The sequence below is a fragment of the Sus scrofa genome, chromosome X (genome assembly GCF_000003025.6).
Source record: "Sus scrofa isolate TJ Tabasco breed Duroc chromosome X, Sscrofa11.1, whole genome shotgun sequence".
Classification (NCBI taxonomy): domain Eukaryota; kingdom Metazoa; phylum Chordata; class Mammalia; order Artiodactyla; family Suidae; genus Sus; species Sus scrofa.
Window position 1 is genome coordinate 32,332,609 of NC_010461.5, and position 23,040 is coordinate 32,355,648.

A 23,040-nucleotide genomic window follows, 5' to 3' on the forward strand; every position below is an offset into this window, starting at 1 on the left:
TGGGAGAAAGTATTTGTAAAATACTGACAAGGGATTCATACCTAAAATATACAAACAGCTCATACAAGTCAATATTAAGAAAAACAAACAAAACCCAATCAAAAAATGAGCTGAAGACTCTATGAGACGTGTTTCCAAAGAAGACACAAATGGCCAATGGACACATGAAAAGATGCTCACCATCACTAATTATAAAATAAATGCACTATGGAAAACAGTATGGAGGTTCCTCAAAAATTAAAAATAGAATTATCATATGATGCAGCAACTCCACTTTTGGGTATTTATCCAAAATAAAAAAGCAAAAACACTTAACTCAAAAATAAACATGCACCCCCCCATGTTCATGGCAGCATTCTTTACAATAGCCAAGATATGAAAACAACCTAAGTGTCTGTCAATAGATATCTTGATAAAGAAAATGGAATAACATTCAGCCATAAAAAAGAATAAAACCATTTGCAACAACATGGATTGACATTGAGGGTATCATGCTAAGAGAAATAAGTCAGATAATTACCCAATCACTTCATTTAATGAAAAAAAGCTCCTACGTATATAATAAATTGGTGGTTGCCAGAGGAAGAAGGGGATGGAATAAATGTGTGAAAATGATCAAAAGGTACAAACTTTCAGTTATAAGATTAGGTCATAAAGATGTAAAATACAGCATGGTGACTATAGCTAATATGGTATTGCATATTTTTAAAACCTGCCACAAGAGGAGACCTTAAAAATTCTCATCATAGGACAAATTTTGTAATGATGGAAGGTGGTGGATGTTAATGAGACTTACTTTGGAGATCATTTCCCAATAAATGCAAGTATGAAATGATGTTGTATACCTGAAACTAATATAACTTTCCATGACAATTATTTTGAAAAATAAAAAGAGCAAAAAATAAATAAATAAATGCAAATCAAAACCAAAATGAGGAGTTCCCGTCGTGGCGCAGTGGTTAGCGAATCCGACTAGGAACCATGAGGTTGCGGGTTCGGTCCCTGCCCTTGCTCAGTGGGTTGGCAATCCGGCGTTGCCGTGAGCTGTGGTGTAGGTTGCAGACGCGGCTCGGATCCCGCGTTGCTGTGGCTCTGGCGTAGGCCGGTGGCTACAGCTCCGATGAGACCCCTGGCCTGGGAACCTCCATATGCCGCGGAAGCGTCCCAAGAAATAGCAACAACAACAACAAAAAAACAAAATGAGGTATCACCTCACACTGGTCAGAATGTCCAGCATCAAAAAGTCTACAAATAATAAATGCTGGAGGGGTTGTGAAGAAAAGGGAGCCTCATACACTGTTGGTAGGAAAGTAAATTGGTTAAGCCACTATGGAAAACAATATGGAGATTCTTTAAAAAACTAAAAATAAAATTTCCATTTGATCTAGCAATCCCAATCCTGGGCACATATCCAGAAAGTTTGAAAACTGATTCAAAAAGATGCATGCATACCAGTGTTCATGGTAGTACAATTACCAAGACATGGAACAGCCCAAATGTCCATCAATAGACAACTGGCTTATGAAGATGTGGTGTATATATGCAATGGAATATTACTCAGCCATTACAAAAAGAACAAAATATTGCCTTTTGCAGCAACATTGATGGACCTAGAGAATATTATACTTTGTGAAGTAAGACACACAAGGTAAATACTATATGATATGACTTACATGTGGAATCTGAAAAAATACAAATGAATCTGTATACAAAACAGAAACAGATTCAACATAAATAGAAAACGATCTTATGTTCACCAAAGGAGGGGGGAATAAATGAGTATGGGATTAACAGATGAAAACTACTATTCATAAAATAGATCAGCAATAAGGATTTACTATATAGCACAGGGAATTATATTCAGTGTCTTGTAATAACCTATAATGGAGTGTAATCAGGGAAAAAAAAAGGAATAATTATGCTGTACTCCTGCAACACACAATATTGTAAGGCAACTATACTTCAATTTAAAAAATCAAATGCCATCAAATCAATTCAGAGGGTAGAGCAATTACATGAGGAATAGGGGAAGTGAACAGAAAAAGAACTAACAATGTCCACAGACTTCTTCTTTATCTCTAGTGGACATGGAACATGCTGTTGGTATTTGTAGCTCCATATTTAAAAATAAGTCTTAAAAAGCATTAAATAATTTTACCTGGAGTTTCTTTTTTGAGAACCATGATTTGCTCATTAGTATGTGAATTTCCTGAAGAAGGGAAGATACAAGTTTTCTGAAATGATGAAATTTCCACATGAAGCTGACAATGTACATTTGAAAAAATATATATATGCCAATTTGGAATCTGAGTGTAGATTCTGTGAATGTTGGCCAGTTATCTATCAATTCACTTGTGTGTTTATACCCTTACTTGATAAACAGATGCTGAGTATTACTCCAAACTAGATTCTGTACTCAACCTTGAGATACAAAAACAAATGAGCACTGATCAGACCTTTCCTGCAAGTGCTCCCTGACTGTTGGGGAAGACAGATATAAAAAGGTAATTTCCATATCATATGGAAAGTGCTGTGACTGAGACCTTGATGTAGAAAGATAGAGGAGGGAATCTGGCTGAGGAGTAAGAAAAAGTTTCAAAGAAAATGTTACCTTTGACCACGATACTAATGGAGTCTTCTGGGTATAGAAGAGAAGTGTTACCTCTTAGACCGGGAGGAGGGACAAGTGCCAAAAGCATAAAAATGTGATAGTACCTAGCATGTCCAGGAGTAAGAATTGGTCCGAACTCAGGCTTAATGGGTTGGGAATTGACAGAAAGTCTGGAAGCAAATGTTGGTGGGAACACATTTTCAGCTAGGGATCTTCATTGAATTAAAGTGGTAGGAAGATGGGTTCAAATTTGGATGGACTACTTAAGATAAACAAAGGATGCTTATATTGAAAGTGGCCAGTTAGCAGGTGGATATTCTCATGTGGAACTTAAAACATGGATTTGATTCTGATATAAATTTTGTGGTTTATTGGTGAGTCAAAAGCAAAGCATAGTAATGCTTATATAAAGCTTATAAAAATAGTCGTTCTCAAACATTAGTATGCATTAGAATTATGAGTTGATTGCTAAAAATGCAATTACAGGGTTCATTCTCCTTCATTCTGATTCATTGTTTGAGGCTAAATGCAAGAATTTACATGTTAACATGTGTTCAGATGTTTCTAATGTTCACATAGTAAGACAAAATATTCAGTAAGAGAAAAGCCATGGATAGACTCTGAAAAACAAATATTTTAAAAGTAGCAAGCAGACAGAATAAGAGGCAGTGGTGTAAACTGAGAAGTTGGTTAAAGCATGTCTAGATCCTGCTCCTGATGTTGGGGCACCAGTCAGGGGTCTTGTCCCCAGTGAGCCCAACAACGGTATAGCAAGGCATAGTTCCTGGAGAACCGAATGGACGACATGGGGTATTTACCCTGGGGAAGAAAGAATTAAATGGGGATTATAAGAAGCCTGTGGAAGTGTTGAGTCCTGTGCAACCTCCTTGTAAACAAAGCCCATTATTGAAACATACATGCAGGAAGAAACAACAATCATTCATTTAAGGTCTTTCTTCTAACCAAAGTCAGTATTTTAAGGGTATGTTTATGGAAACTTCTTTTACTCTTTTTATTTCTAGAAATGTCTTCATTTTGCATTTACTTTCGAACTACACTTTATCTCAGCATAGAATTATGGCTTCATAATGATTTTTCCTGTCATCACTAAGAAGCTATTACCCATCTTCTGTGGACTTTCTTGTTGGTGAGAAATACTTTGTGTGTCAAATTTGCCTCAACAGTAAACCAAATTTTCCGTTTAGCTTTTAAGGATTTTTTCCTTCATTCTCGATTTCCTAAACATTTCTCTACTAGATACATAGCAATGGGTCTATTAAGTTGTTATTTTATTATTCTGATCAGTACTCAAAGTATGCTATCAATTTGAATACTCATATCGCTCTTCAGTATCAGAAAATTCTCAGCTAGTATCTTATCAAATTTCCTTTTATTCCTTGCCTGCGTTCTCTGTATTCTGAAAAGAGATCCTAAGAGATTAGGGCCTGAAGCTTAAGTGTGAATGATTTCAGTAGCTCTTGTAGGAATATTAACACCTTGAGCACATATTTTACCTCTTTTATCTCTTTGCTGTGTGGTAGATGAAGTGTTCAGTGCTGTCTTCCAAGTCAGTAATAGCCTTTTCAGTGGTATTCTATTTAGAGTTTATCCTCTCTGATTTTATTAATTTGATGATTTTTTCAAATTTTTATTTCAATAGTTTTTTTTAATATTTACCTTTTAAACATATAAATTTCTTGTTTAATATTTTCCTGTTCATCCTTTTTTTTCTTTCCAGGCTTGTGGTTTGCAGAAATTCACAGGCCAGGGATAGGACCCACGCCACACAGAAGTGACCCAAGCCACAACAGTGACAATGCTGGATCCTTTACCCACTGAGTCATCAGGGAACTTGATCTTGTTCATTCTTTTAAGATTTTTATTTTTGCTATTATAGTTGATTTACAGTGTTCTGTCAATTTCTGCTATACAGCAAAGTGACCCAGTTTTCTGTACAGCAGAAATTTGTGTGTGTGTGTATATATATATACACACATTTATATATTTATATATATACATATTCTTTTTCTCACATTATCCTCCATCATGTTCCGTATATATTTATATATATTTATATATATGGAACATATATATATTTATATGCATATACACATTCTTTTTATCACATTATCCTCCATCATGTTCCATCACAAGCAACTAGATACAGTTCCCTGTGCTATATGGCAGAATCTCATTGCTTTTCCATTCCAAATGCAATAGTTTGCATCTAGTAAGCCCAAACTCCCAGTCTCTCCCAGTCCCTCCCCATCCCTCTTGGCAACCACAAGTCTATTTTCCATATCTATGAGTTGGTTTCTTTTCTATAGATAGGTTCAATTGTGCCATATATTAAATTCCAGATATGTGATATCATATGATATTTGTCTTTCTCTTCCTGACTTGCTTCACTTCACATGAGAGTCTCTAGTTCCATCCATGATGCTGCAAATGGTACTATTTTGTTCTTTTATATGACTGAGTTGTATTCCATTTTGTATATGTACCACTACTTCTTAATCTATTCATCTCTTGATGGACATTTAGGTTGTTTCCATGTCTTGGCTACTGTGAATGGTGCTGCAATGAACATAGAGGTACATGTATCTTCAATGAAAGTTTCGTCTGGACATATATGCTCAGGAGTGGGACTACTGGATCATGTAGTAGTTCTGTATGTAGTTTTCTGAGGTACTTCCATACTGTTTTCTATAGTGGTTGTATCAATTTACACTCCCAACAACAGTGAAGAAGGGTACCCTTTTCTCCACACCCTCTCCAGCATTTGTTATTTATTGACTTGTTAATGATGGCCATTCTGACCAGAGTGAGGTGGTACCTCATTTTAGTTTTTATTTGCATTTCTCTAATAATTAGTGATATTGAGCATTTTTTTTTCATGTGCCTGTTGGCCATCTCTATATCATCTTTGGAGAAATGTCTATTCAGGTCTTCTCATTTTTTGTTTGGGTTGTTGGGGTTTTTTTTGGTTTTTTTTTTTTTTTTTTTTTTTTTGCTTTTGAATTATATAAGTTGTTAGTATATTTTAGAGATTAAAGCCTTGTTGGTTACATCATTTGAAACTATTTTCTGCCATTCCGTAGTTTGTGTTTTTGATTTCTCTTTATGATTTCCTTTGTGCAAAAGCTTGTCAGTTTGATTAGGTCCCAGTGATTTCTTTTTGTTTTTATTTCAGTTGCCTTAGGAGGTTACCTAAGAAAACATTTGTACAGTTGATGTCAGAGAATGTTTTGCCTATGTTCTCTTCTAGGAGTTTTATGGTGTTTTTCTTATGTTTAAGTCTTTAAGCCATTTTGAGGTTTTTTTTGTGCACAGTGTGAGGTTGTATTTTAGTTTCATTGATTTACATGCAGCTGTCAAGTTTTCCAAGCACCAGTTGCTGAAGAGAATTTTTCCCATTTTATATAGTTGCCTCCTTTTTCAAAAGATTAATTGACCATAGATGTCTGGGTTTACTTCTGGGTTCTCTATTCTGTACCATTGGTCTGTTTGTTTGTTTTGATACCAGTACCACACTGTCTTGATGACTGTAGCTCGTAATATTGTCTTAAGTCTGGGAGAGTTATGTCTCCTGCTTTGTTTTTGTTCCTCAGGATTGCTTTGGCAAGTCTGGGTCTTTTATGGTCCCATATAAATTTTTGGATGATTTGTTCTAGTTCTATGAAAAAGGTCATGGGTAATTTGATATGGATCACATTGAATCTGTAGATTACTTTATGTAGTATGGCGATTTTAATGATATAAATTCTTCCAATCCAGGAGCATGGAATATCTTTCCATTTCTCTGAATCCTCTTTAATTTCCTTAATTAATGTTTTATAAGTCTTTCACTTTCTTGGTCAGGTTTATTCCTAGTTATTTAATTTTGGGGAATGTGATTTTTAAAGTTATTGTATTTTTATGTTCCATTTCTAATATTTCATTGTTAGTATATAGAAATGTAACTGATTTCTGAGAGTCAATCTTGTATCCTGCTACTTTGCTGAATTCGTTGATCACTTCAAGTAGTTTTTGTGTGGAGTCCTTAAGGTTTTCTATATATGGTATCATGTCATCTGCATAGAGTGACAGTTTTTATCTCTTCTCTTCCAATTTGGATACCTTTTATTTCTTTTGTTTGTCTGATTGCTGTGGCTAGAATTTCCAGTACTATGTTGAATAACAGTGGTGAGCGTGGGCATCCTTGTCTTGTTCCAGATTTTAGTGGGAAGGCTTTCAGCTTTTCTCCATTCAGTATTGTATTTGCTGTAGGTTTGTCATAAATGGCTTTGAGTATGTTAAGGTATGTTCCCTCTATACCCACTTTGGTAAGAGTTTTTATCATAGATGGGTGTTGGATTTTGTCTAATGCTTTTTCGTCTTCTATTTAGATGATCATGTGGTTTATTCTTTTGTTAATGTGGTATATGACATTGATTGATTTGCATATGTTGAACCATCCTTGTGAATTTGGAATGAATCCCATTTGGTCGTGGTGTATGATCTTTTTTATGTGTTGGTGGATTCAGTTGGCTAAAATTTTTTTGAGCATTTTTGCATCATATTCATCAAATATATTGGCCTATAATTTTCTTTTTTGGTAGTAACTTTGGTTTTGGCATTAAGGTGATGGTGGCTTCATAGAATGTCTTTGGGGTTGTTCCTTCTTCTTCAAACTTTTGGAACAGTTTAAGAAAGTTGGGTATAAGTTCTTTGTATGTTTGGTAGAATTTGCCTTTGAAGCCATCTGGTCCTGGACTTTAATTTGTAGAGAGTGTTTTTATTACATACTCAATTTTATTTCTACTGATCAGTCTGTTCAGTTGGTATGTTTCTTCTTGATTCAGTTTTGGCAGACTGTAAGTCTCTAGAAAGCTGTCCATTTCTTCTAGGTCGTCAAATTTGTTGACATTTTTTTTAATGAAAAATAAAGAGTCTAGATTTTCTTACTTTCCTTTCCCACATGCTATGATTTTGAAGTCCTTTTTAACATCTTTGTGTTTGTCCTTTTGCTATTCCTTATGTTTATCATCATTTTTACCATAGCTTTTTTTTTCCTTTTAGCTCTGTGTACTGGCTTATTTAAGTGATTGCTTTCCAATTGTGATTTCCTCCTATTTCTTCTTACTTATTTTTTATTTAGAGATGCACTTTCAGTATTTCTTTCAGAATGGTTTTAGTATTGCTTTACTCTTTTAGTTTTTGTTTTGGAGAAATTCTTTATTTCTCCTTCTATTTTAAATTATATTCTTGCTGGGTAGAGTGTTCTAGGCTGAAAAGTTTTCCCTTTTAGAACTTTGAAAATATCTTGCCACTCTCTTCTGGCCTGTGGTGTTTCAACAGAGAAATCAGCTGATAGCCTTATGGGGGTTCCCTTACAATTAATTCCTTGTTTTTCTCTTGCTGCCTTTAGAATCCTCTCTTTATCTAACTTTCACCATTTTTATTATAGTATGTCTTGGTGTGGGTCTGTTTGGGTTCAACCTGCTTGGGGCCCTCTGTGCTTCCTGTATTTTGATATCTGTTTCCTTTAGATTTGGAAAGTTTTCAGCCATAATTTCTTCAAATATATTTTCAATCCCCTCTTCTTTTTCTTCTCCTTCTGGAATCCCTATTATGTATAGATTGGCCTGCTTTGTATTATCCCATATATCTTTTATATTGCTTTCATGTTTTTTCATTTGGTTTTCTGTCTGCTGTCTTGATAGGGCCATTTCCATTTTTCTACCTTCCAAGTCACTAATTTGTTCCTCTGCATTTTTCATTCTGCTCTTTAGTGCCTTTAATTAACATCTCTGCAAATGAATTTTCTAATTTTTCTTGGTTCCTCTTATATTTTCTAGTTCCTTTCTAAAGGAATCTGCATTACTCTTCATATTTGCTTTTAATTCCTTCATATTCCCTCTTAATTCCTTCAGTATTTTCACTATCTCCTTTAGAACTTAGTATCTGCAGAGGTATGTTTCATTGTTTTCTCCTCAGATGAGTTCTCCTGTTCTTTTAATTGGGACTGGTTCTTGAGCTTATTCATTTTGCTTATATTATTCTTATTCTGTGAGTTTAGGGAAATCAACCACTATAGTCTTGGAGGGCTATTTATATGTGCAAGCACCCCTGGGTATTTTGTGAGAGCTTACTTTTTATTGTTAGGTTGCTGTGCATGTTTCCAGGGAGATGGAGGCAATGGGCAGGGCTAGTAGCCAGTGTCTGGTTGCTGGGCCCTTGACAGTGGAAAGAACCTACCGGAAAGTGGCACAGGCTGCTCCTAGTTGCATGGCCCTGAGAAGTGACAGTGATCAGGCAGCTGTAGGTTGTGCCCAGAGCATTTCACAGTGGCAGTGGCAGGCTGGGTCCCTTCCCAGGGGAGTGAGAGCAACACTGTGTGGTGCTCGGTTGCATTGCCCTCTTCTTTGGTGACTATGAGGTGACTGGGGCCACAGGTGGTCCCTGTTCACAGATGTCTAGTGATGGTGGGCCACACCCACCACTGGTGTCTGAGGTGACTACTGTGGTTTGCCCCTGCTACATATAGACCATGCAAGAGACAGCATGTTGTCCTTAGTGCCCTGCCCCCCCCCCACACACACACTGCCCTTTAGCCCACACAAGAGGTGCCCGGCCACCCATAGTCCACACAAGTGACACCTCGCCACCCATAGCCTGTGCCAGAGGTGCCCCACCCTCTGAGAGTGTGTGTGTGTGTGTGCCGAGAAAGCTAGTCCTATGGCAGTCTGCCCCCTTCTCCTGTCATCCTCCCCAACAATGGTGCCTTGTGTCTCCTCCAGGCCCAGACCTCCTCCTGGGTTCCCTTGGCTGTAGCACTCAGCACCCCAACCCATGGTGCATGGCTCCCTAGACCCTCAGGCTATCTTCACACACCCAGTCCTAGTCCTCTCCCCAGAACTGACCCCCAGAACCTGAGTTTCAATGCCCAGCCCCCTTCCAAAAGTCTCAGGCTGTGGTAACCTGGGTGATCGTACCAATTGTTGGTGTGGCTCTCTCTCTTCTTTGCCCTCCTCAGTCCAGCTGCTGTGCTTTTCTCTGTGACTTTGAGTTGCCTCCATTTTGGCTGATCTCCTGGTCAGCTGGGTGGCTTCCCACCCTATCAGGAGTGCTGGTCCCATCCTGATTCCTTTCCTCTCCCTCTTTTATTTTCCCCTCTGTTCTACCCAGTTATGTGGAGGGTTTCTTGCCCTTTTTGGAGGTTTAAGGTCTTTGCCAGCATTCAGTAGATGTTCTGTTCAAATCATTCTACAGGGAGATGTTTTTATTTGAAGTGTTTGTGGGAAAAGGTGAGTGTCACATCTTACTCCTCTGCCATCTTGATCCTTCTTCCATCTTGTTCATTCTTTAATAATATTTTATCTCTGAGTATCCCAACCATGCTTATTATAAAGCATGTGTCAAAGTATTCCATAAAGTTATCATCATGAGGAGATAATTCCTGATCTGATATTTATCTTGTTGATAGTCTTTCTTATATTAGGTTTCTTCATGTTCTTCGTATATTTTATAATGGTGGATCACAGGCTTGTCTAAGGGGAAATTTTTTTTCTTTGCATTGTTTTCTCTTTCTTTCACTCTCAGGGTTCTTTCAAACTATATAAAAAGACATTATGAAGCTACTTCCAGGGATATCCTGGGGCTCTAGTTTGACATATACCTCTCACAGTACAGACTTGGGTCTCTTTCCTGGTAGAAATATGAAGAATATACAGAACTGGTAACTGAGCCTCAGGCAGCTCCAGCTTACATTGTCTATAGCTGTGTATAAATTGTAGATTCAGGTAGCAGTTACCGGTATTTTTTCACCCTATTTCTGGAAATAACAGCCCTTGGATTTAAGCAGTGAAGCCAACTCCTTTACTCCATTTCACATAGAAGACCTCTGTCCTTCTTATCCCAAAGAAGTAAACTTGCATCTCCCACTGCCTGCTTTGAAATATAGACCATCAACTCCATTAACCACTCCAGTTTTCTATGTTGTATTTTGTATATGAAAACATTGGACTTCTCATTGTGGCTCAGTGGGTTAAAAACCTGACATACTCTTTGTGAGAATGTGGGTTCGATCCTTGGCATCCCTCAGTGGGTTAAGGATCTTGTGTTGCTGCAAGCTGTGGCATAGGTCGCAAATGTGGCTTGGATCCAGCATTGCTGTGGCTATAGCTGTGGCTGGCAGCTACAGCTCCAATTCAGCCCCTAGCCCAGGAACTTGCTGATGATGCAGGTATGGCTGTAAAAAGGAAAAAAAAAATAAAAGAAAATGTTTATCTTGCCTAAGTCTCTTTGCTTCTTTATTTTTAGATTGTATCCATGATTGCTGAGCTTTTAGAGCCAAAGGGCATACATCAAAGAAGGAACATAGCATGCCTTTTTACTGGTGTCTCTGCATTAATTTTTAATTACAAATTAGAATATTGGAAATTAATTAATAAAGGAAATCCAATCACTTTCAAGTATATATGGCTTTAGAGTTTCTAGAGATTTAATTATATAGATTGTAATCAGTTACTAAAGTCTTTTTTTTCCCTCTGTTTCAGGAGATACTTAGCTTTTAAAGAGTTATGTTAAACTGTGCAGTTCTATCAACTAGTGAAGTATATTGGAACTGATTCTTTCTCATCAACTATCACTGAAAAGATACTTGGTCTCTACATTTTAGGATTAGATAAGTAAGTAATTTCAATGCTTTATTCTGCCAGAGTTTGCATATTCTCTGTGAATACGTATCACATTGTTGGATCTTTATATCATTGCTTATTAATTAATATGTTCCAGAGTAAAACGCTGAAGTATTCTCTATTTTTAAGCCTTAAAATTTATAGTGTTTTATAGTGTTTATAGTGAAGACCTTATCTGTTTAAAATTATATCTGCAAAGAAAGAATTTCTTCTTACAAGAAGCACTTTACTAAAGTGAAACATTAGCTAATGTTTTAATTTGTAAGGCAGCATCGTTATACTGACAGTTTAACAATTAATTATTCAAGTGAACTAAGACTATTTTAATGGATTCTTGATTCACACCCTTGGACCTCAGCTGGGAAGTTTCCCTAATATACCTCAGGTCCTATGTCTGCAGGCAGCCAACAAGGCCCTGCTCCATTGGTGTTTCCATCTGCTAAGATTGCAAAGGGATGATTCTTACTCAGCTTGTCTGTTCCTGATCTTGCTCTATGATCTGTCTAAGGCCACTGGCCCTTCTTCTTCAATGCTGATTTTGGCCTTCCCTTCATATATCAGATCCTCCTCCATTTTTCAAGCTATATTCACGCTCTCCACCTTGACTCATCTGGGCACACAGCAGACCTGAAGCTTTTTAATGGCCCCTGCTTCTTGCTCTTACCTTTCCCAACTACGGGCCTCTCTTGTTCCCCTTCATCATGCCAGTTCTGAAGATGCACATTTGGCAATTTATGTCCTATGCTTCTGTCTTATGTTGTATCCCAAGAGGAAAACCCTTAGACAGGAATTTGAGGGAAAGTAGTTTATTTAGGAGTTGATCACAGAAAACACCATTAGGGGAGTGAGAAAGAGAGATGATAAGTGGAAGTGGAGAAAGCCAAAAAAAGATGAATTATTAGCAAGTTTGTTCTGTGTTCAAGTAGGGGTCACTTCTCTGGGGTCTCTGGAGTCCAAGACAGAGCATGCCTCAGAGTAATCCCCCTTCTTTCTCAGAGACAAGTTGGGTCCATATTTATCCTCTAGTACTCATTTGTCATTGCTAAGGCCTACTGTGTAGGAACATTTAGTTTCTAAGAGCCTTGACTCACACATGTGTGAAAGAAAGCCCTTAGGCAGATATTTATAAAGGAGCAGAGTTATTATGTACTAGCCAGTGAGCGCTGAGAATATGGGAGAGGTACTAATAGGAATTGATGAATTATTCCCATCCTCTAATATTTATATAGGAAATTATATAGGAACTACTGACATCCATATCACAGAGAGTTTGAGGGTATCCCCCCTACCTGCATAGGCTGTCTAGGCAGTGGTATTTGCGAGACCCCAAGAAAGAGTTCATCCAGTGTTATGTGCTTCATTCATACCTGTAGTTCTCTCTTACCAATAGTTTCATGTTGCACATCATCTGTTTCAAAAGACAAATATCACTGGATTCTAGATCTGAGTCCTCAGTATCCATATTCATCCTCCCACATGACTCTACAGTCACTTGGGGAAAAGAACATGGAACTGACCTGGAAAAAAACATCAGATTCTTTCTCTAGGAATTTGGTATTGGGACCAGAGGAGCTCTTTCAGTCTCAGTTACTCAGGTAAGTTTGGGAGCTGAGGTATGACAGTGTATACAGCAGACAAAACATTAATAAGGCCCAACTTCAGATAGAGAAATAAAGTAAAATGTACAGAGTGAAACAAATAGGAGCTGCTAGGATATGTCTCACTTACTGATGCCATTGGCTTATTCAGACCACTGGAGATGTCTGTCTATATTGCTTATCCTTAGGTTTCGCCCGAATCCTGACATCTCCTTTACACTTAAACTTAAGAAACTAGTTCTCTACTCCTAATGTCTCTGCCAGATGGATTTCCTTCTGGAACTGTTTAAAGAGAAAGCACAAGAACGCTGATATATGGAATGAGGCATATAGAAGGTTGATGGCCTCTGCATTTTACCAAGGCCAGGGCAAGTTGGCATGAGGGAGATGAGATATATAACCAGATATAGAGATAAATAAATACTATGGAGTACCTTATTTATATTTGAGTCAAGTACTTTTTTCCATTTCAGTATTTTTGTGTATGTGTGGTAAAGTCCACAAAATTGACCATTTAAACCATTAAGTGGACAGTGGCATTAAGTACATTCACATTCAGCTATTAACACCCTCTGTCCCAGAACACTTTTCATCTTTCCAAACTGGAATGATAACTACATGACCCATTAAGCAGTAACTTCCTGTTCTCCTCTCCCACAGCCCCTGCAACCACCATTATACTTTCTGTCTCTATAAATTTGACTACTCTAGTGACCTCAGATAAGTGCAATCATATAGTATTTGTCCTTTTATGACTGACTTATTTCACTTTAGCCTCATGTCCTCAGGGTTCATCCTCAGTGCAGCATATGACAGAATTTCTTTTTAGAGCTGAATAATATTCTGTTGTGTTTGAATATTTGTATATCCCTTCATCCATCAGTGGGCACTTAGGTTGCTTCCACCTTTTGACTATTGTGAATAATGCTGTTATGAACATGGATGTACAAATAGGTGTTAGAGTCCCTGCTTTCAGTTAATGGGTAGCTGAAAGTCAAATTGCTGGAACATATGTAATCCAATTATTAATTTTTTGAGGAACCTCCCTACTATTTTCCATAGTGCCGGCACCGTTTTCCATTTGCAATAGCAATTCGCAAAAGTTCCAATTTCTGCACATCCTTGCCAATTGAGTTGACAAATGTGTGTTTGTAGACATTTTTGTATTATTCCCTTATTAACTTTCTGATGCCTACAGGGTCTGTAATGATGCAATATATTTCTTTCCTAATAGAAAAATGCTAATCTTTTCCCTTTCATCATTTCGTTTTTTAAATTGGTTCACTTCATTTTTTTTTCTCTTTTTAAGGTCCTATCTTGCTATGGCTTTAAAAACCTGGATGTTTTATAAATCTCATTTTGATTCATCTAAACTCTTTTTAAGAGTACCTCTTTGTATAAATTTATCGTGATAGCTTTCACCATTTAAAATCTATGGATGTAGGTCTTTTGCCAAATTTTGGAATTTTTCCTCCATTATTTCTTCAAGTACATTTTCAGCCCTATCCCTTTTCTCCTCTCTTTCTGGGACTCTGATGACATGAGTATTAGAGTTTTGTTATAATCTCACAGATCCTAAGGCTCTCATTTTTAAATTTTTTTTAAGGCCACACCCATGGCATATGGAAGTTCCCAGGCTAGGGGTCAAATCAAAACTACAGCTGTCGGCCTACGCCACAGCCACAGCAACACAGGCTCCAAGCCACGTCTGCAAACTACACCACAGCTCACGGCAATGCCAGATCCCTGACCAACTGAGTAAGCACAGGGATCAAACCGGCATCCTCATGGATACTAGTCGGATTTGTTCCCGCTATGCCACAATGGGAACTCCTCTTCATTTTTTAAATTCTCCCTTTTTTTCTATCATTCAGATTAGAATTAGAATTGTTCTATCTTTCTGGTCACTACTGCTTTTTTCTGTCCCCTCCATTTTGCTACTGCTGCCTCATCATGGGTGAGAAGGGGTGAAAGTCTTATCTCTGCACCACCCCAGTTGGGAGCAAGAGTATTTTGTTGCTGCAGGGTGTGTCCAGTCTATCCATGGATCTTCCCTGCTAGTCTTGAGGGCAGAGCCTACCCAGCAGGGGTGACTATAAAAGCCCTGCCCCCTACTTAACCTTCTCTGACACCACCCCAGTAGGGGATTGTGGCACTTCCTTACAACTTGGCAAGTGTGAGTCTGTAAGTCTAGGGACCCATTTGGCCTTTACTGGTGAGGGTGAGTGTGAGGTGACAGTTTTTGCTATTGTATTTGGCTGGAGTAAAGATATTTTATTTAAATTTGTTGTCTACTAAGCTGAGCTTTTCTGGGTCCTTTCTCTAAACAGAGCACTTTGCTTGGGAACTCACCACCATGTTGTTCCTTGAGTTCCAAGGTTGCAAAGTTGTCCTTAGCCCATCTGCCTTCTCTCTATCTTTCAGATATATACATATATATGTGAATGTGTTTGTGTATATTTTAGTTGTACTTACTGGGAGGAAAAGAGATAAATACACTTATTCCACTCCATCTTCCCAGAAGAGGAAGTCTAGCTTCATATTCATTTAATTAATTCAGAGGAAAAAAATAAAATTAATGCTTTCGGTTTCCTCCAGCATCCTGGTCATGCATTTATTTCAAAAGTCAAAGGGGTTCAGGGCTATTTACCTCTCTCTGAGAAGCCAACTTTCAGCATGACTCATGTACCCCATGCGTAATTTTTCTACTATCTGCTTCCTTCTTATTAATACCAAAAGAAATTCTACAGTGTATGGTCTTGAGGCTAGGACCAATGCAGTCAAGGTGAAGGACACTCTGCATTAAAAAGCCTCTAAACACTGGCCTCTCCAAGATTCCCCCGCAGTGCCCCTGGCCCACAACACAGCTTTGGAAAACCCCAGATAGCATCTCCTATCCCTTTGAGCAATAACTCCAAGCATTTGATACTGAAATCATTGCCATGAACTTTGTGAAAATAAGTTAACTTTACTGTTCTTTTAAAAAAATCATTTTATCTTTCCTCATCATAAACTTACAAAAATAAAACAAATGCTTTGATTAAATGAAGCAAAGAGTCAAGCATAATGTTCACAATTATATAAGAAAAATGACCTAGTTTTGCTCAGTATTTATTTGCCTTTTAGGGATTTAATAATTGCATTTTTTCTGAAGTGACTTTTTGCGCTAAAATAAATGACTGAAGAGTGTCTTACTGCTGACACAGATCACAGTTTGTTGCTAATGGAATGTTAACTGCTTTTTAAGTAACTCCGAATAAGTCTGCTCATCCATAAAAGATCATCTAAAAGGAATCCAATTCATTTTCTGGCTCTACCACTTCCACTGATGTGAAAAATTTTCCATATTTCACTTTGTTTCAGCCATTGCAATGCTGAGAGTGGCACCTGGCTTGTAAAAAGATATTTTAATTGGGAGAAGTGACACATTTAATAATATGTCAAGGTTACCATTTAAGAAAGAGACACACCTCAAAAGAAAAATGATATTTAAGTGTATCCTCTGGTGTAAAAATCATCTCCGTTTCAAAGATCAGAAAGGCAGAACTGAAAAAGAATTCTGAGAGTTCCAAAGACAAACAAAACCTGTGACTTCAGCTTTATTCCTGGGAATTAATTCCCTTTGTGATTTTGTATCTGGGACAACCATAGCAGAGGATCTTGAAAAAGCTTACCAAAAGCAAAACTCAGTGCCTCAGCAGATGTCTTTTGGACTGAGTTTCCTCAGCATCTAAAAAGCCTTCCTCTCTACATGCCTTTGTAGATAAACCAGCTTGGGTAGAAAATAGTCCCATCCAGGATCTGGTTTGAAATAGGGGCCCTACCTTTCTTCCAGGTCTGAATATTATTTATCATTATTTGAAACAATGATACATCTGAAAATAAGGCATCTATGAAAAAAGTATGAAATTAGATATTTATAAGACATTTATTTTTGTAAATCTCAAAAAAGATAAATATTTTATTAAGCAAAGGCCTTCTCTTAGACTTATACCACAGCTCTCTGAGAATAGATACAACTTTGCAATTATTTAAACGATGGCTTACAAGGAGTTGTATAAATTGTGCTGACTATAGATGAATACAGGCTGTAAATTGTTTTGGAGTTGTTATTTCTGTGTTTAAGAACAGAAAATGGTGCCTTGTCTTATATTTAAGTCTTTAAGCCATTTTGAGTTTATTTTCATGCATGGTGTGAGGGTGTGTTCTTAAAGACTTAAATGTAAGACAAGACACCATCAAACTCCTGGAAGAGAACATAGGCAAAACATTCTCTGACATCAACATCACAAATGTTTTCTCAGGTCAGTCTCCCAGAGCAACAGAAATAAGCGCAAAAATAAACCAACGGCACCTAATCAAACTGAAAAGCTTTTGCACAGCAAAGGAAACCGAAAAGAAAACAAAAAGACAACTGACAGAATGGGAGAAAATCGTTTCAAATGATGCAATGGACAAGGGCTTAATCTCTAGAATACACAAGCAACTTACACAACTCAATAGCAAAAAAGCCAACAACCCAATTGAAAAATGGGCCAAAGACCTGAATAGACATTTCTCCAAGGAAGATATACAGATGGTCAACAAGCACAGGAAAAAATGCTCAACATCCCTGATTATTAGAGAAATGCAAATCAAAACTACCATGAGATACCACCTCACACCAGTTAGAATGGCCATCATTCATAGGTCCACAAATAACAACTGCTGGAGGGGGTGTGAAGAAAAGGGAACCCTCCTGCACTGTTGGTGGGAATGCATGCTGGTACGACCACTGTGGAGATCAGCATGGAGGTACCTTAGAAATCTATACATAGAAATACCATACGACTCAGCAATCCCACTCTTAGGCATTTATCCGGACAAAACTTTCCTTAAAAAATATACATGCACCTGCATGTTCACTGAAGCTCTATTCGTAATAGCCAAGAAAGGAAACAACCCAAATGTCCATCGACAGATGATTGGATTAGGATGATATGGTATATATACACAATGGAATACTATTCAGCCATCAAAAAGTATGAAATAATGCCATTTGCAGCAACATGGATGGAATGAGAGACTCTCATCCTGAGTGAAGTAAGTCAGAAAGAGAAGGACAAATACCATATGATATTACTTATATCTGGAATTTAATATAGGGCACAAATGTACCTTTCCACATAAAAGAAAATCATGGACTTGGAGAATAGACTTGTGGTTGCCAAGGGGAAGGGGGAGGGAGAGGGGTGGTTGGGGAGCTTGGGGTTAATAGATACAAACTATTGTCTTTGGAATGGATTAGCAATGAGATCCTGCTTTGTAGCACAGGAAACTATGTCTAGTCACTTATGATGGAGCATGATAATGTGAGAAAATAGAATGTGTACATGTATGTGTAACTGGGTCATCATGCTGTACAGTAGAAAAAAATTTGTATTGGGGAAATAGCTGTTAAAAAGTAACTATAATAAAAGAATAGAAAATGATGAGCTATATGACTGAATGACATTTCACAACGAAAAGAGATGATGCTAAATCTACATTTCTGGATCACTTGCTCTTAAGCACAGCATTTAAATCATATTGCCCATATAGAACCTCCACAAGTAAGGTCATTCTGGGACCAAGGCTTGATGCTTAGAAATCAGCCAGTCCAAGTGTCACTTCAACGGGGCCTTTCTATAGTATAGATCTTATTTCTATTTAAAAAGAATAATTTTAGCAAGTAAAAAACTCTCAAGTATAAAGCTCAATCAATTTTTATATACATATACGCCTACGATACCAGTACACCAATCAAGATATAGAACATACTCTCAAGAGAGCTCTTTTGTGCTCTCTCCTACTTGATGACCTTCTAAGGTCACTGTGATTTCAAATGCTGTTATTATGGAAGATTTGTGGCTGTTTTGAACCTCATATAAATGGAATTATATAGTTTTTCCTCTTTTTTGTTTGACTTTCATATAATATTTTGTCTGTGAGATTCATCCATGTTTTTGCATCTATCAGTAATTCATTCTTTTCATTATGAGTTATATTCCACAGTATTGATATATCATGTTATATGAATGTATCACATGTATTTATCCTTTTTCTTATGGTTGAATATTTATGTTATTCCCAGGTTTGGGTCATTTGGTACGAAAGTGCCAGAAACATCCCTGACCATGTTATTTGGTGCACATGTATATAGATATTTGTGTTGTGTATTCAGCTAAATAAGCTTCCTGGAACCAATTCCAATGTGTGTGTGCAGATGCTTCCCCACACCAACAAGCAATGTACTCTAGCAAGGATGTCCAAGAATTCAACTCAATTCTGACACTGTCTACCTAGTGATAGAATGAGATCACACAGGTGAAGGGCTCAGTCCCACAAGCCCACCCTCCACTTCAGATAGCAGTCACAAATTCAAGTTTTTTTCATGTACTTCTGACAGACCATCTACAAACTGGAGGCTCCAATAACCCTCTCCAACTCAGAACACCAGTCAGAAGTCCAGGTTGTCACTTGTACTTCTGACCAACTGGCTATAAATCAGAGGTTGCCATGACCCACTCCTTGGGGTCAGCTAATTACTAGAATAGCTCACAAAACTCAGAGAATCATTTTACTTACTGGCTTACTGGTTTATTATAAAAAGAATATGACAAAGAATACAGGTAAATATCCAGATGGAAAGAGATGCATAGAACAAAGTTTGGGGAAAGGGTATGGAGTGTCCATGCCCTCTTTAGGCATGCCACTCTCCGTAATCTCCACGTGTTCACTGACCTGGAAGCTCTCCAAACCCTGCCCTTTTGAGTTTTGTGGAAGTTTCATAAAACAGGTATGATTGATTAAATCACTGCCATTAGCAATTTATTCACTTATATGTGGAATCTAAAAAAATAGAATTTATAAAAACAGAGAGTAGAACGATAGTTACCATGGACTGGGGAAGGGGAGGGAATTGGGGTCATGTTGTTTAATGGCACAAACTTGCAACTAGTAGATATATAAGTCTTACAGATGGAATCACAACATAGTGACTATAGTCAACAATAATGTATTATAAATTTCAAAGTTGCTAAGAGACTAGATTTTGTCTTCAGTAAAACAAAGAAATGAAAATGAGTTGACATGATAGAGGTGTAAGCAAACAATTTTAGAAATCACATTGTAATATATAAATGTATCAAATCAACACGTTTCAGTAACATGCACAGTGAGGGTGAACAAACCTAAACCTCAGAGTTTGGAGCAGAGAAAGTTTTATTTCGGGACCAAGCAAGAATGGGGGGGTCTAAAAAACCCAAGACTCCCTGACGGTTTGTGGGGGGAAGTTTTTACAGGCAAAATTTGGGGTGAGGGCTGTAGGGGTGAGGCTTTTTCTTGATTGGTGGGTGGTGAGGTATCTGGGCGGTGCTCCAGGAATCTTGTGCTCAGCCTGAAGGTGCCATCCTCCACCTGGGTGGGGCAGGGTGTGGTAGTTGCTTTTTTCCTGCAGAAGAACTAAAAGGTACTGTTATGTGATCCTTGAGTAGGAATTGGGACCCTGCCCCAAGACTGCACTATTGTTTCTTTTTTTTTCTTTTTTCTTTTTCTTCCAGTCTTGTGTGTTTTTTTATTTTATTTTTTAATGATTTTAATTTTTTCTATAATAGTTGGTTTACAGTGTTCCATCAATTTTCTACTGTACAGCAAAGTGACCCAGTCACACCTACATATATGCATTCTTTTTCTCACCTTATCCTCCATCATGCTCCATCACAAGTGACTAGATATAGTTCCCAGTGCTATACAGCAGGATCTGGTTGCTTATCCATTCCAAAGGCAATAGTTTGCATCTACTAACCTCAGATTCCCAGTCCATCCCCACGCTCTCCCCCTCGGTAACCACAAGTCTGTTCTCCAAGTCCATGAGTTTCTTTTCTGTGGCAAGGTTCATCTCTGCTGCATATTAGATTCCAGCTATAAGTGATATCATATGGTATTTGCCTTCCTCTTTCTGACTGACTTAGTATGCGCTATTATTTCTTGACGCTCTTTCCTTGTTTCTGTATTCCCTCGCTTCCCTGATTAGTGGAATGTTTGAACCTGCCCTTTGGAACTCAGGGAAGGTCGAGGAGGCTGAATGAAGACTTATTTCCTATGTTGCAAGCCTCATAGGGAAATGTGTGTGATAGGGTCACTTTGTTGTACAACAGAACTTGATGAAACATTGTAAATCAACTATACATTGATAATAGTAATAATGGAAAAATATGACATCAAAAAATAAAAATTAAGTAAAAACAGAAATCTCAAAAAACTTATTTCCTATAAACAGGAAACAGGGCACACTAAAAGCCTTTTGTGCCCAGGAGGGTCCCACAGGGTCCTGCACAGTTTCATACATATACCTCAGACATATACAATGTTATATGTCAATCATATCTCAATAAAAACTTATCATAAATTATTTTCATTTTTCTACGTAGAGCTTAGATAAAAATAATTTCACAAATTCCCTAAAGCCACTCTGCATTATCTCACTTTAACAAAATTAAAGAAATATGAATCACATTTTAAAAAGCCATAGTCAGAGTTTCCACCATAGTGCAATGAGTGGGTTAAGGATCTGACTGCAGCAGCTCGTGTCACTGCAGAGGTGCAGGTTTGATCCCTGGCCCGGTGCAGTGGGTTAGAGATCTGGGATTGCTACAGCCCTAGGTCAGGTTGCAACTGCATCTCAGATTCAGTCCCTGGCCTGGGAACTTCCATATATCTTGGGTGTGGCCATTAAAAAAAAAAAAAAAAGGTCAGTGTTACATACTGTAGCTGCCAAGTTTTATCTCAAAGAATTTTGTACCTTTTACTTTTTGTCCCACACTAATCACAAAATGTCCAGAGCACAATGTCCATCACAGATAATCAGAGAGGCACATGACAATACTGACTAAATCAGTTACATCTCAAAGGTGATAACTATTAGAACATTGTAAAGGTTAGCACTTTATAAGATTTCATAAGCCATTATCAGCGGCATTTTATTTGACACACACAGATGTTTCATAATTTTGCCTGAGCAGTGAGTCATAAATGCATAACTCATACATGCATATGAATATGTATGTGTAATACAGAGAATTATGTAGAGACACATTCCACTATAAATGAGCATTTATCTAAAAAGTTCCTAGTTATTCATTAAGCCTCTTAAGTCGTCTGAGGCACATAAATGACAAAACCTATGCACGTTTCTGAAAATAAGAGACAAAAGTCTATAGGGGAGAAAAACATTGCTATTCCCAAATATAGTTCTTTTGCACATTAATTTTTAAGCTGGCAATTTTTTTTTTTTTGGTCTTTTCTAGGGCTGCACCTGCAGCATATGGAGTTTCCAGTCTAGGGGTCTAATCGGAGCTGTAGCCACCTGCCTAAGCCACAGCCACAGCAACGCAGGATCCAAGCCACGTTTGTGATCTACACCACAGCTCATGGCAATGCCAGATCCTTAAGCCACTGAGTGAGGCCAGGGATCGAACCCGCAGCCTCATGGTTCCTAGTTGGGTTCGTTAACCACTGCGCCACAACAGGAACTCCTAAGCTGGCTATTTTTTAGGGAGCAGCAGACAAAGAAAAAACTCAGCAAACCAAATAGGAGTTAAATTGTTGTAAGAAACACCAACATTTACAAGGGAAATCTCCATTTGTAAGTATGTGTCCCTCATTGTACCAGGAAGACGAGGATGACTCTAATGTCTAGAAATTCTTTATCAATGGAGAAGGCAGAGACTTAAATTGCATAAAAATTGTTTACTTCTTTTCCTGGTAATCTCATAACTGCCTCTCCCCACCTGTCAACATCCTCTTTTGTCTTTAGATGAGGATGCTATTTAAGTTAAGGACTTCAGCCATTTTGGTGAGTTACTCAGTTCTCCTCGGTCTCTCCTATATATACATGTTACTAAATTTTTGTTTGATTTTCTCCTGTTAATCTGTCTCATGTCCATTTAATTATTAGACCACCTCAAAGAACCTATAAGCGTAGGTTTTTTCTTTCTTTCAAAGTTTCTTGTCTTTCTCCTTGACAAATCCCAGGGAGAGTCAGGTCCTAAAAGAAGGAAGAACTCCACAGTCTGGCATGAAGATTGAGTCAAGTGGTGGTGTTTAAATCCTAATAGCAGTTAGCCACACT